Here is a 15,000-nt window from a genome sequence, read left to right on the forward strand (position 1 = left end):
TGGAGAGGGTGCATGCTTTCAGGTGCAGAGATGGGGTGTTCAGGAGTCCAGGGTTTTTGTCAGGCTCCTGATATGCAATTATGAACCTAGGCTGCTGCAGGTTGATTACCAGGACTCAGAATGTAAGGCTGAGGCCTAGAATTGGTTGGCCAGGAACTTATCAGTGCTACTGGTATCACCTGCACTGGTGAGCAGTGTCATCACCAGTATGATGACCTGAAGTGTAGAAGGAAGGGAATTTTGTACACCTGGGTCCAAAAGACCAGGGCTGGGGCATGCCACAGGCATATGTAAGTATTTCTTCCACTATTTTAATAAAATGTAAGCTGAATGTGTGCAAAACTGGCATGCATAATGGTGTGCTTCTCTCCCAACAACTGCAGCTGAGAGGACTCGCATGCTGGGCACCTGACTAGGTTGCACCATGAGTGTGGTAAGTACGGATATATTATGCTAACTGTAGTGCAATATGCAATAAAGAATAAAAAAATGTACTGCAATAAAGAATAAACAATAAAAGCTGTAGTGCAATAAATGGGCAATTAGAACTGTAGTGCAATAAATAAACAACAACAACTGTATAGCATTAAACATCAAACAATACCAATAACAGTAAGCAAAACGGTGTAAAGCAGGATTGTGGTGTCATAACATAATTGCACTACAGCATGTGTATGCCAAGGTTGCTGCAGTCAAGTGGAAAACTGTAATAGCTGTAGAATGCAAAACTAATGGCTTGAAAAATGTATTGCTCACCTCATAGTATGGTTCAAGGCTGCCTCCAGGCCAGTTTCTGTCATGTAATGCTCTGTTTTCCTTCCACTCCAGGAACAAAATGTATATAGTTGAAGTAGCCCATGCTATGAGCAGATAATTGCATGTACATTTCACACAGAATTATCACCAATACCAATAAAGTGTTAAGCAGCATTGTGGATTTCTAAATAAATGTGTCTTAATATTTGAAGTAGGGCTGTATTCATTGTGTGTCTGTTCTACTGTCACTGCAGTTAAGTGTAAAACTGTAATAGCTGTAAGATGCAAAAGTAATGTCCAGGAAAATGTTTTGCTCAACTCATAGTATGGTTCAAGGCTGTCTCCAGACCAATTGCAGTCACATAATGCTCTCTTTTCCTTCCACTCCAGGAACAAAAGGTAAGTGGGGTGAGGTAGCCCATGTCATGAGTAGATAATTGTGTGTACATTTCACAGGGAATTATCACCAATATCAATAAAGTGTTAAGCAGCATTGTAGTTTCCTAAATAAATCTGTCTTAATATTTGCAGTAGCATTGTATTCATTGCATGTCTGTTCTAAGCTGCACAGTCAATTGTTACATTATTTGCAGATGCCCCCTGCAGTCACAACTATTGGGTTCTATTCCCATGCCTGCCAACTAAGGCATGATGGCTGTCAAGTTTACTTAATGTACACAAACATACCTCTAAGGTGTCATGACTTTTTGAAATGTAATTAGAACTGCTTAATCTATCTGTCACATTATTACCAGATAAATTATTACCTTGAATGTAACGTATTTCCAAATCCATGTACAGAGCACCTTGATACTCATGTAGGTCCACATTATGTGAAACTGTTCTGTGTAGTTTACCTGCATTTGTTAGTGCTTGGCCCACACTGTCCCATGTTAACAGCTTGGGAGGTATGTACATGCTACATCAGCTATAGCAGAATTGTAGTTACTGTGCTCACAACTGACACTGCACACCTATAGAAGTAAGTAGTGCCAGTGTTTTCAGGGATATCATCTGCACTGTCACTAATGGTATGTTTTTCTCTCTCTCCCCACCCTTTATCTTCTTTAATTTATTATTGTTATTTATTATTATGATTTAATATGACTATTTTCTTAAACTTGTTGATTATTATTCTGATTCAATATTAACATATTTTGTTAAACTAACTGTTTTGTTCGCCTTATGGTTTAATTCATACTGGCTTGCTGTTACCATGCTGGCTATTATATTACTTAATGTTGTGTTACACATAATATACCTTAATATGTATTTGGGTTATTAAGAATTATGGTGGCAAGTAACCCTGGAAGCAGGTAAATTTCCAGGGTTAAATGATTATCTTTCTATATTGCCACTACTAAAATTAAGGGCTGCTAAAATGTAGTGAAGAAGATATAAATGTAATATATTGTTTATAACAATAGATGGCACTGTTTCCCATGAGATTGTAAGTAGTAAAATGAACTGCATTAATATAGGTTCATAGGTTCATAGATTAGTACTAAACTAACTGCCCTTGCGAGCCATTTTAAGCCTAGCCAATTATCCCTTGTGAGACTCAAACCCTGCACCTTGTGTTTGTAAGGCAAACACCTTAACCCTTAGGTCACCCTCCCAACCCATTGTATTTATAAGCATTTTATTCTCCGTAAAAATTTTGTATTCACTTGTATTTTATAACATTATAAATTTAAATGATTTTATTGTGAAATATGTATATATTAAATTTATTTATTAATATGTTTTTAATATTATTTATGAATAAATGAATTCATTAGATGTATAGGGAAATGAAGTTAATGAATATTCATGAGCCCACTCGAACACTGATTAGACTGTTTGAAATGTAATGTAGGAATTCTATTGGATTATTAGTTTTAAAGTTCTATAAATATAATTGATGTGACTTATTTGTTCATCTGGTGAAGTCCTAATTTATGTGGACGAAAACGCATGGTTGATTTTAAAGCGTTTATGACGGTGTTATTTGCATGTGGAATAAAGATCAATTTTGCACAGTTCGTTTTTTGACTTCTCTCCGTATCTACGGCTTTCTTTTGGCTTATTACTTAATGTTGTGTTACACATAATATACCTTAATATGTATTTGGGTTAATAAATATTATGTTCCATTCTGTTAATACGAACATTGGTTTGGTTATTACTAACCTTAACTTACTGTTATAACTAATTTACAACAGCACGTCAAAGTAGGCGGGTTCCAGCTGATCTGCCTATCATGCCTCATCCAGCCATGGCACCAGGTCCCAGCATGTCTGGGATCCAGACCAATGGTGCACCCTCTGCTGCCCCTGCATTACTTGCAGCACTGGGTAGTTTCACCCCATAGGATGGGGCTGGGCCTCACTCTGGGAGCAGTGGTGGAGGGAGAGTTGTCACTCATGACAAACTGCCAGTTTTGGTGTGAGGGGATTATGTACTGTGGGTTTGGACAATACCTGCATCAGATGGAGAGCATGCTGGCCACCCTGGTGTGGCAGACGTGCTTTGGAGCCCAGCCTCCACCTCTGCCACCCTTGGGGCAGTAATGAAACAGTGCTGACAGTCCCATGGGTGGGGATGTGAGTTGCACTGCTACTTTGTGTAGGCACATGGGACTGAGATTCCACAACACCCTCCCCATCCAAGGTGTTCACCTCCCCTCATGTGCCACACTCCATCCCTGTCTGCTTTCTTGTCTGTCTTGTCTGTCTGCAAAAGCTTCCTCACCTATCCAACTTACCTCCCCGACACGTACCTATGCCCCTTCCCCAACATTCCACCCTCACCTTAAAAAAAATGGGCACCTGTTCCAAAAAAATATATATATCGTCCCATATATAGCTCTCCATTTCTCACCCATGTCCACTGGACACACTTAATTTGGTCCAACTGGATTTGGTACAATTGGCTTGACAATGCAGTTATTTTGTTCTTCCCTTGTCTCTGGGGGTGAAAGTCTAAAATCATGTACAAATTCTGTCAAAATGCACAGCTGTTGCTGTACAAGAAATGGATAGCTATGGTTCTTTCCTACACCCTTCCTGCACATCCCTAGCTGCCTTTCACTATGTTTTTCCCCTTGCTTGCTCCCCATTTCACCACTTTCCTATCTCCCTATTTTTCTTTTCTTTATATTTTTTTTGCACAATGCCGGGTGATGCACCACTTTGTTAAGCTCAGCTAAATGGAGCTATATTAATATATGTGTTTTTAAATTATAACAAACACATACAAAATAAACACCTGCCCCCTATTTTAAACCTAACACCATCACACCTGCAGGCAACTTCATTAACCTGCCATACCGCACAGCTGTTAATTAACACAGGTGGTTTATAGGTTCATAGGTTGGTACTAGGCTATCGACTCTAGGGTCTATACAAGCCTAGCCATAACAATTTCCTGGCTATTTCTTCCCAGAATATTTACTTCCCTGGACCCCTGTCTAGCAGGGTGATTGACATGATCCCCATGATGAATTTACTATCTCCCATCCAATCGTCAAGGTTCCTTTTGAAGAGGGCCAAAGAGGCGCTCTGCTTGACATATATGGGTAGTCTATTCCAGAGTCTGGGGAGTCTCTGGGTCAGTAACCTATTCCTCCAGCATACTAAACATAATAATTGCAACTTACAGTCATTAAGCATGTTTTAGCACAGCTGCACATCATGTCGCATCCTGCAAACTTGATAAAAAAGTAATGGAAAAAATGGGAGTACACCTTGGACTCTGGTGCAAGACTACACCACTAGAAAGCCAAACACATAGTGGATGTAAATGAGGTATGTGATAGCAGGTAAATGTGCCCTTTTATCAACCACATTTATAAATACACCTACTAAGGCATTAATGGCAAAATGCATAATCATCTGGGACCCTGGTGCAGAAATACATCCATATAAAGCCATGCACATAGTTATGGATGTAAAAAAATGCATATCGCAGCCTGTATGTGTGTACTTATTTATGTACAAAAATCCACTTAAAGATTTTAAAATGACAAAAAAAATGTTACAGAGCACGAGTGGATTAATAAATGTTATGGTTTCATTAAGCGTTTTTTGTCTAGCTTAATAACTAGACTTCTTCAGACAAACCACATAAAGCAAACAACTTATTAAATAATACCAATGAAAATCACGTGAGACAAATGATAACACAAATTTAAAAGGGCAACAGCATTGGATGATGCAGCAGTCTTTCCATTCATGAAATATAACATTAAAATCAATAAAGGTAATCACCAACAAACATATACATACATATATATATATATATATATATATATATATATATATATATATATATATATATATATATATATATATATATTAAACAAACATTCAGAATGTATAAAACAATATTTAACTATTCTCATCTCATTAAGAATGTTAATAAATAGATGAATGAGTAAATAAATGTTCATAAAACAGCTTATGTTTCAAGCTAAACTTGGGATGAAATACACACTAAAAATACATTTTAAGAAATATAAAAAATACAATAGCAAAAATTATATTTATATATATATATATATATATATATATATATATAAACGTAAAAAATATATATATATATATATATATATATATATATGTATATATATATATATATATATATATATATATATATATATATATATATATATATATATATATATTATATGTTTGGTGATCACTTTTATTGATTTTACTGTTATATTTTATGAATGGAAAGACTGTTGCATCATTCAATGCTGTTGCCCTTTTAAATTTGTATTATCTTTTGTCTCACGTGATTTTCATTGGTATTATTTAAGAAGTTGTTTGCTTTATGTGGTTTGTCTGAGGAAGTCTAGTTATTAAGCTAGACGAAAAGTGCTTAATAAAACCATAACATTTATTAATTCACTTGTGCTCTGTACTTGGCTTTTTTGTCATTTTGTGTGTACTTATTTCTTGCAAATACAGCTGCTGCAGCAGTAACTCAGTAGCTCAGTCTGTTAAATGCCCTGCAAACAGAACATTTTGCCACACACAGTCCTGGGTACAAATCCAGTGGTGTGTAACACTTAAATTACATTACTGTGAAGCCAGCAATTAATGACTGAGTTATGCACTCTTTATCCATACAATGAATTTCAAATGAAATGTCAGCTTTTTACTGATGGAAACCACAGGCCTGCAGATAGGAATACACTTCACATATTGCTGTGGCAAAACTATAAGTGCATAAAGTGTCACGCCATGCATTAATATGCATTCACAGAGAATTTAAGCTCAGGTAATCCAAATGAGGCCCACTAATATCAGAGTGCACCACACAATCCTTTCAAACTCACAGTACAGATTAGCACAGCTGCACAACTAACATGCATATTTGAAGTCCCTGCTTGTAACAAGGACTGCCCTCATACACATTCCAAGCTAACAGACTGTAAGACATTGCCTGACATATACCCAAGTGGTGGACATATTCTTATATTTATCCCCCATGTTGCTCAAGGACACAACAAGCATGTTGCCTAGTACTCTGTTAGTGATACAGTTACCTAACATACTTACCTTAAACACATGCCTTAATTGGAATGGAAAGGGTACCTCACTCTGGCTCTACCTCTACAACAAGGCTGACACAGCTCCCACAGTTACTCCTACAGCTTGTTGCCCTCCAAAGTGTTCACACTCTCTGCCAATGCATATTGCCTGCAGCAGCAGCTGCAGCCTGTAGCACACACATCTCTATGTAAAGGTTGCTGCTACAGACATACACTCTGTGATGATGAAGTTCCAGTAGTGTCCAGCACAACACATCAGAAAAGGCCTCTAATCTACATGAAGGCCTTATATATTATACAGTGGTTTCATGTCATTGGATGATGATAGTGAAAATCAGCTGTGTTGGCTGCAATTAGCATTTCAGAACCACAGATTGGTTAAGAGGCAATCACCTGCTGATGAGAAGCATGTTAAAAAGGTAAACAGCTGGCTATGAGGAACCATTCTGTATGAGAATTTTCTCACACAGAACACATTTGCAAAAACTTAAATATCACATGTCAACAGAGGAGTATTGCACTCCATCAGGTATGTAACCTTTCTGTTTACAACAGGATGCAGATGGGTGAATATACTTATAGTGAATACGGATTACAGCATTAAACCTTTCTTAGAACTGTGATAATAACATGTCAGTGATCTCCAGATTTTTTACACACACAGAGGATGTACAATACATCAAGGGTGGAATGTTTATTGTCAGTGTGGCACACTGGTCTTGTGGGACTCTCCCTTTATAGTGGTTGTAATAGAAAAATGCTATTTACTTGGCACAATTCTTTAACATATTAGCAGGGGTGTTGCCCCTTGGGGACACACTACAATAGACTCCAGTGTTGGCTATATGATCATACAGCAGTATCTGTCATGGAGCACAAGGGAATACCTGACCATCGCTAGTATCTTAATTGTATCTACACACTTGGTATGTTTGCACACCATGGACTATGACGTGTGATCAAGCAGTGGATACTACCAGCCATTTTGTCCTTGCTGTATCTCTACATAATGTACTTCCACGTATGTGATCCTGACATGTGTTCCCATGTTGTTGTCTTTCAGGAAACATCTATCCAAGATGCTGTTCACCTTCCATGGATGCAGAGTGAGATAATACTGGAAGACCTCCATCAACACCATGAAATCCTACTGTCCAGTGGGAAGCACAACAGGAAACAGCAGGAGGCATTGTGAGCTGACCTCGTCCATGATGTGAATGCCACAAGTCATCAGAGCAGGACATATGAGCAGGTTTGACACCACACAACAGACATGATCAATGCTGCAATCAAAAGAGCAGCAGATGTGGCCAGGGAAAGTGACATCACCGGTGGAGGGCTTGCAGCAGAACAACCACCCTCAGCCACTGAGGAATTCCTGGTGAATCTAGGTACACATGACAGCTCCCAGGTATCCATCACACCCTGGATTGCTGTACTGTAGGCATGATTGCCAACTGCACACATATTTTCTGACTGTACATGTTAGACTCATACCTATGTCTTGTAGGTGTGACCACACTGATAGATGTGACAGTCCTGTCAGGACATCACACATTGTCATATGTGTCAACTGTGCAGGGTCTTCACAAATGTCAACAGTGTACCTCATTGTTGCTACTAAGATTGTTGTGTAAAGAGCATTTATTTACAAGTAACTAAAGCTGTTAGAGGGAAGAGTAATATCCAGTTGTCCTACTATATGAGGGTGGGTTTTCAACAGATCTGTAATAGGGATGGCAGTGTGTAGAGCTTTACATATATTACAACATAGTACTGCAGAGGATAGTAGTGCAGGTATTAATGTACTGCTTTTTCCTTTCTTGTCACAGGTGACCCGGGGGTAGGAGTTTATCCCCTACACAACCCGATGTCAGTGTCTCCTCAGCCTCTGATGTTGACGGTAGCCACAGTGAGGCACAGGTGGGGTTTTGGTGGCTGAATCTGTCCTAGAGGTTGATATCCCTCTTCTGCCTTCATTGTCACCACACACAGTCAGTATGCGCATACATACCACGTCCTCGGAGGCCGCAGATATTGGACAGTCAGAGGGTGGGGACATTGAACAGGAAAGTGTGACACCTATGGCTCCAGTGAGTGTACATACTGGCCATAGCCAGAGACCTGGTGAGGTTACACACAGGTGGACTGATAGAGGTGCTTGCAGGAGGCCTTCTGTCCGTCCATCACCTGTTGCATATGTCACATCACAGGTCACTTGGCACATGTTTTGTGCCATCATGGAGGCACAGTCATGTTCTGAATGGAACTCAAGATGTATGCTTAGGGTTATGGATGCAGCACAGTCTGATATCTGTGACTGCATCCACCGCATTGGTGACACCCTGGATCAGTTCACTGATGCAGTGGACAGAAGGTGGGCTGAGACAGTGTCTGCCTTAAAATGGACAGTGTTTGTGCTGGAGCCTGTTGTTGGAGTTGAGCATCAGACTCATGGGTGTAGATCAGCAACCCCATCTGCTGAGAGTCAATGTGGCAGTGCACAATCATGCTCTCATAGTGGCAGTACATCCAGTGCTACAGAGGGGAGTGTGCTGTCCACACCAAGACATGGCAGGCCATGGACTCATAGTTCTGGGCATTCACATGGAGGGCATGTTCCCAGCAGACAGTAATCACCATCAAGTACAAGCACTGCTTCTAACCTTGGGCATGAAGGTGCCAGTGCAACTCCTGGCAGAGCCAGTTCCCATGTTTGAGGCCAGAGATGGTGAATTGTCACCTCTACCATGCATGGTTCAAAGCTGTCCAACATACATAAATGTAGCCCTAACACTGAGTTTCACTGTGTACACATGCACACACATACACCACTATCAAATGCATGTCACCTACAGAAACACATGGCACCTTTACATGGTCCACCTTACCTGCTTCCCTTCCTGACTCACACACATGCCATCAACCTTTTTAGTTAGCCTAAACCTCCTGCATCCTCACACAACACCCTGTGTAAGTGGTGATACCTGTGCAACATCCCTGTCATCCTCACCATCGATGAAATGAAATGAAGCTATGTGTCTGATGCACAGGGTGACTATATAAATTAACATGTACTTGTGTAATGCATTGTTGTTTTGCCATGGCACTTGTAAGAGTTACTGACAGATACTGTATGCTGACATTTGTAATGAGTAAACCACATAAATTTGTGTACCTTATGTTGTATGATGTTGTCATGGCTGTATATTTACACAATAAAAGGTGTGCCATGGACCTGTTTATGTTTGTGTTTCAGGAATCTGTTTGGAAAACCTGTGGATACACAGTGGCAATAAACTCACAGATGGCACAGCACAGGATAGAATGTCAGCACAGAAGAAATATGTCTTCAGCAAGGTACAGCACTATAGGGGCCTGGCTCCATAGGTTCATATGTGTATAACAGGCTAACAAGGACAATGGTGTCATTCAGCATACTCATGTATCCCTAATCTGTGAAAAGGTCTGATATCCTTGATAAGTGTCACCAGGGATTTGGGAGCTAAAACATCTACAAGTTGTGGTGATGGAGATGACCCATCTACAAATTACCTGTGTCCAGTACAGACATTTGTCTTACACCAGTTATGATTATCTTGTTCTGCATCCCATTGTGCAACCTGAACATGATATGTGTCACAGCAGATGTGTGCTTCACATGCATGTGGGCACCTGTTTCATATAGGGTGTACTGTCTGTGTTACATACGTGTCTCTCCAGCATGTACTATTTATACCCCAGTGATGTTGTAGGTGTGTAGAATAGGTAAGACGTGTTAGTCCTGTCATGGATACGTGGGAAGTACACAGTGGGATCTGACATCTCCCTGTATGGCAGCCATACACATCACCTCCAAAGCATTTAGGAGACAGACTACACATGTACACAATTGACATGGACTCCATAGGACATGTTATCTGCAATGTGTATTAGAGTACCATGGAACCTGTGTGGCTGCTAAAGTTGTAATATATGCCTGTATAGTCACATAGTAAGGGTGTTGTTGCACACAATGATAGATGTGATGTGTCACATTCATTATAGCAATGACAATCTGGGATTTACATCTGTAAAGGTTGTACAAAACTGTATGCATCCCCACATCTTACTGACCAATGAAAGTCAAAGGCTACATTACTCTGTGTGTCCATAACTCCTTGAGTAATGGCTCAAATGTGTGCAGTGTGCAGACACTACAATATTTTCCAGCGGTGGATGAATTCCAGAAGGATAGTATTGTTTAGTCATTGGCATTGAGTATTTGTCAGTGGCTCAGACAACAACTGAATGTGTGTTTTAGGCCATCCTGGATAACTTCTGATTCTATATGGGATTTGGTGACAGGTCCTAATATGCAATCACCTGCGAACTTAGTCTGTCAGAGGTCACTGACAGTGGCTGTGACTGCAGGGAGGGGTTGCTAGAAGGGGTACACCATTAATGATGACTGATGAAATCCACTGGTGACTGGTGTCATTGCAGCATAGGTCTCTCAATGCTATCTTCCCAAATTATGACTGTCAAACATTTGCCTATCCACCAGCTGACATAACACTCTGTAGATAACCTACACAGTTTCCAACAAGGCCTGCTGGCTTAATATTGTCAAACACCTTGTCAGGTCATGGTAGTGTGTCATATTTCCATCATCCATTGCGTAGTGTAAAAGTCAATGGGCTCCACCAGTTACAGTCAGTAGGCATGATTTGGCCTTGAGCAAAATAAATAGTGTTTGGTCCAGTGTCAGTAGGGGTATGGCAGTGTTACTGCTTGCATCCATGCTAACTCCTTTCATGGCATTTCATGTGACATGACTCAGAGATCTGGGGACACTGCTTGGCACTACATGCTAGTTGTCCTCTGTGCAAGTAAGTATTGCAGTCTTCCAGCATGTTCCAAGAAGAGAGTCATCTAAGGTATCTGTACAGAGGAAAGACAGACATGTTAGGGAAGTGTAAAATGTATATCCTGTGAAGGTAAGGTGTAGGTTTTACACAAGTATTCTACAGTTGGACACTACCCAAGTGGTGTGTACTGGTAGGACACAATTATCTTGTGAGGACTTTGTTAAGCATGAGAGTCCATGGAACTGCCATTCCCTGACAACTACTACTGCTCGTTTCACTGACACCACTCTCATATAGGATACCATGCTGCAATACATTTTCTGTCATCACATGCAAAACATTACTATGAAGCCCATGATGACAAGCAGGATACAGCCTTTTTGTTCATCCACATAGCTGCCCACATAATAAAAGTCTCTGTAGGCTGCATATGCCTTTCTCCAGGTAGATGCCTTGATTAGCAACCTGGGTACTCAGTTGGTGTTTGCATGACTTATGGCTTCTGTTCCAGGGTTGGTGATATGTCACTAGGGAACTGACAACAGGGGGATTAGGAGCACTACTGTAGTGCCACAATATGATATACAATGTCCAGTGACATAGGTGCTAAGTCTTGCTGAAACAATCAGCGGTGAGCCATCATAGGTGACAATGTTGCAGCTAATCTTGCATCCCGCCCTTCAAATGATTACTGGTGGATATCTGCATAATATGGCTGTGAGGCCTACTGCAGCACACTGACCACCTTTGGCCAATGTTTGTCCACCTGCCACATGTCCTAGGCATGTCATGCTGTGCAGTTATGTACCCAAAGCACTTGTCTGTGTTCCCACATCATGTCACACAACAGTCAGTGTGCTGTCTGGTTGCTTGACAGGCATTGTATGCTTGCAAGGCCAATGTAATGTCAGCAAAGTTGAACAAATCCTCTATGCATGCACAGGCATCCACATCTTCACTGCAAGGTGTGCCTACAAAAACTATATATCAGGCTGTCAACCCCAAGAGTGTGACAACATGACCCTAATTTTGCAGGACCTGCTACTGAGATGTTGGGAGTGCCCCTGTGAAGACGGGTAGAGAATGGATGAAGGCTGCCAGCCTAGTCAAATAGAATTTGATACATAATTCTGGCATTTGTAAACATAAATGTAAAATACAGGCTTGTGTCTTAAATGTAAAGAAATGCTGTTTCAACAATGTGGCAACATTGCCATCTGCTGTAAGGAAAACTAAGTCAAGCATTTCCTACTGGTCCTTTGAAATTAAAATTACTTTATGTCTATTCCTTTGAAGTTAGAATTTGGAGTCGATGAGTCTGAAGTAAGCATCCTGCCTATTGTTTTAAGGCTAAAGTTAATGACCAGAATTTACATGTGGAATGTCCTTTATTGTTCTAAGTGTAAAATAATGTAAATGCAGTTTCTGTCAGTCTGGGAACCAGGAAAGTGTAAACAAATGATGCAATGTTTTATCGGAATTGCAGTTTCAATTTAAACAGTGAGAACCAGAGATTATTGAGCATTTTTGTCTTGATATCCAACTTATCAGCACTCTGCCTGTGTCTTAAGTAAGTTATCTTATAAGTGTGCTTTCTTGTAGAAATAGCTAGGACTATAAAGATTAGACTAAGTGCTCTTCTGTTATGTCAGAACTATACTACTGATTTATTTTAAGTTTTGGTGTGATATCTGAACTCTTGAATAGCACTGTGGTGTAGTAGTATTGTTGTGTGTTTCTAGTATTTATTATTAAATATTTTTAAAAAACTTTCAACTGTGGCTGGTTTATGGAGAGATATGTTAAGTTCTAGAGTACATTGCATGTTTATAAGTGATCCTGAACTAAGCCACTCTAATAAGCCTTAAGACTGGTTAGTCACACTTACCAATTGGATAATAATACTGCACAGTAATAATTGGACACCCTTTTAAGGGCCTTTGGGTAGCTGATAAATATTAGCTGGTGGTGGCAGTAATTACTACCGTAAAGTCTGGGTATAGGGGCACAGCTGGAGAATCTGTGTCAGCCTTTCCTAGGAGTGTCTGTGAAGTTGTATAAATACTTATCTCAAAGTGTGTGTGTGTCAGCTGCTTGGGCAGGGATATGAAGCACTGGTTGGACAGAGAGGGTACTGGAGGTTAGCTTGCCAGCTAGGCTGAGATCTGGACCCTATAGCTGTGCCAGTAGGGAGTCTTACTGGGGACCTGGTGAGCAAGGGAGCAACCAGCCCCAGACTGACTGTGATCTCTGTGTGCGCTTAACGGAAATTGTACTTTACTGTGTGTATTTGTTATCCTTTCCTCTTATATGAGATGCCCTCTCTGGTGTTAGTGGTGAGGATTGAGGCTCCTAGATTGCTGGGCCAGGGTGGGGGCATCACATGTGGTTTGCAGTGGTGGGATCCACTTCACATTTGTGGTGGCGGTGGATATCCACGTCACATATTAATTAGTTGGCAAATACTAATGGGCTTGCAGTGGTGTGGATAGAGTGAATCCTGTAGCTTATGTACAGTGATCTCTGAAGGTGTTTTTGTACTCTAAATCAGCCATGTGGTGAATACTCAGAGTTCAGATCACAATTGTTTTATTTCTTTTGTTAGCTTAGTTAGGCAGGGTGAGCAGGCAGCATGTCAGCAGAGGAGTATGGAAAGCTGACAAGGAGCCAACTGGTGGAGATGTGCCAGGCTCGGGACTGGTGCATGGAAACCTGACTAAGGCAGACCTGATTGCAGCCTTGGTTACAGCTACATCAGAAAACAGCATCCAGGAAGACAAGCAGACTGGCAGTGGAGATACAATATCCTCAGAGAATGGACAGCTCAACCTTTCTGCGAAGGACAATCAGACTGGCAGTGGAGATATGAGGTCCTCAGCAAATGGACAGCTCAACCTTTCTGCAGTGGACTTAAAAATCCAGCTGGAGCTAAAGAGACATGAGTTGGAGGCCAGGTGTTTGGAGATAGAGGCCGAGGATAAAAAGCATCAGAGGAGGCATGAGAGGGAAATGCTGACACTTCACCAGAGTGATGGAGGTAATGGGGAGGGGAGTAACTGGACCCCAGAAGCACAACAGGTCAGTACATTTCTTCTGCAATGTAAAGAGGGGGATAATTTTGATAGTTTCGTTCATATGTTTAGAGGGTATGCAACCAGTATAGTGTTGACCAAAGGCTCTGGGTACGGTTCCTGACCCCCTTACTCCTTGGTAAAGCTGTAAATGCATTGGCTAAAATGTCTGACATTGCATGTTTTGATTATACTGTTGTAAAAAATCACTTGTTAAAATGTTTTAAGCTTACACCTGAAATGTACAGGAATAAGTTTTGTGAGCAAAGACGCAAGACAGATGAAAGTGTGTGTGAATATGTTGCTGAACTGAGCACTTATTTTCATAGCTGTGTGAGTGGATGTCAGGTCACCATTTTTGAAGGGCTGGCAGACCTTTTGGTGAGGGAACAAGCCCTTAGCACTGTGCCTGAGGACATGAGAATCTGGTTAGCTGATAGACAATGTGCTACATCAGATGAGTTGGGGAAGAAGGGAGACCTATACCGGGCCAGCAGGGCAGCCCTGCAAAGGAAGGGGACCCCCAGTACTGCTCACAGGACTAAAGGAGCCCATGGTGGGCAGGGGAAGCCACTAGTCCAGATACACATCTAGGAGCTAGGGTTAAATGTTTTGAATGTAACCAGTGGGGCCATGTGGCATACAGGTATCCATGGAGGCAAGGTGGGGAACCAAAAGTGAAGGAGCCAGTAAGTGGGAAAGACAAAATGCCAATAGTAGGTTGTCTTGAGACAACAGGGGTACTAAATTACCATCCTACAGATGACCTGAGAGGGAAGGA

The sequence above is a fragment of the Protopterus annectens genome, chromosome 1.part1 (genome assembly GCF_019279795.1).
Source record: "Protopterus annectens isolate FY-2018-M chromosome 1.part1, PAN1.0, whole genome shotgun sequence".
Lineage (NCBI taxonomy): Eukaryota > Metazoa > Chordata > Ceratodontiformes > Protopteridae > Protopterus > Protopterus annectens.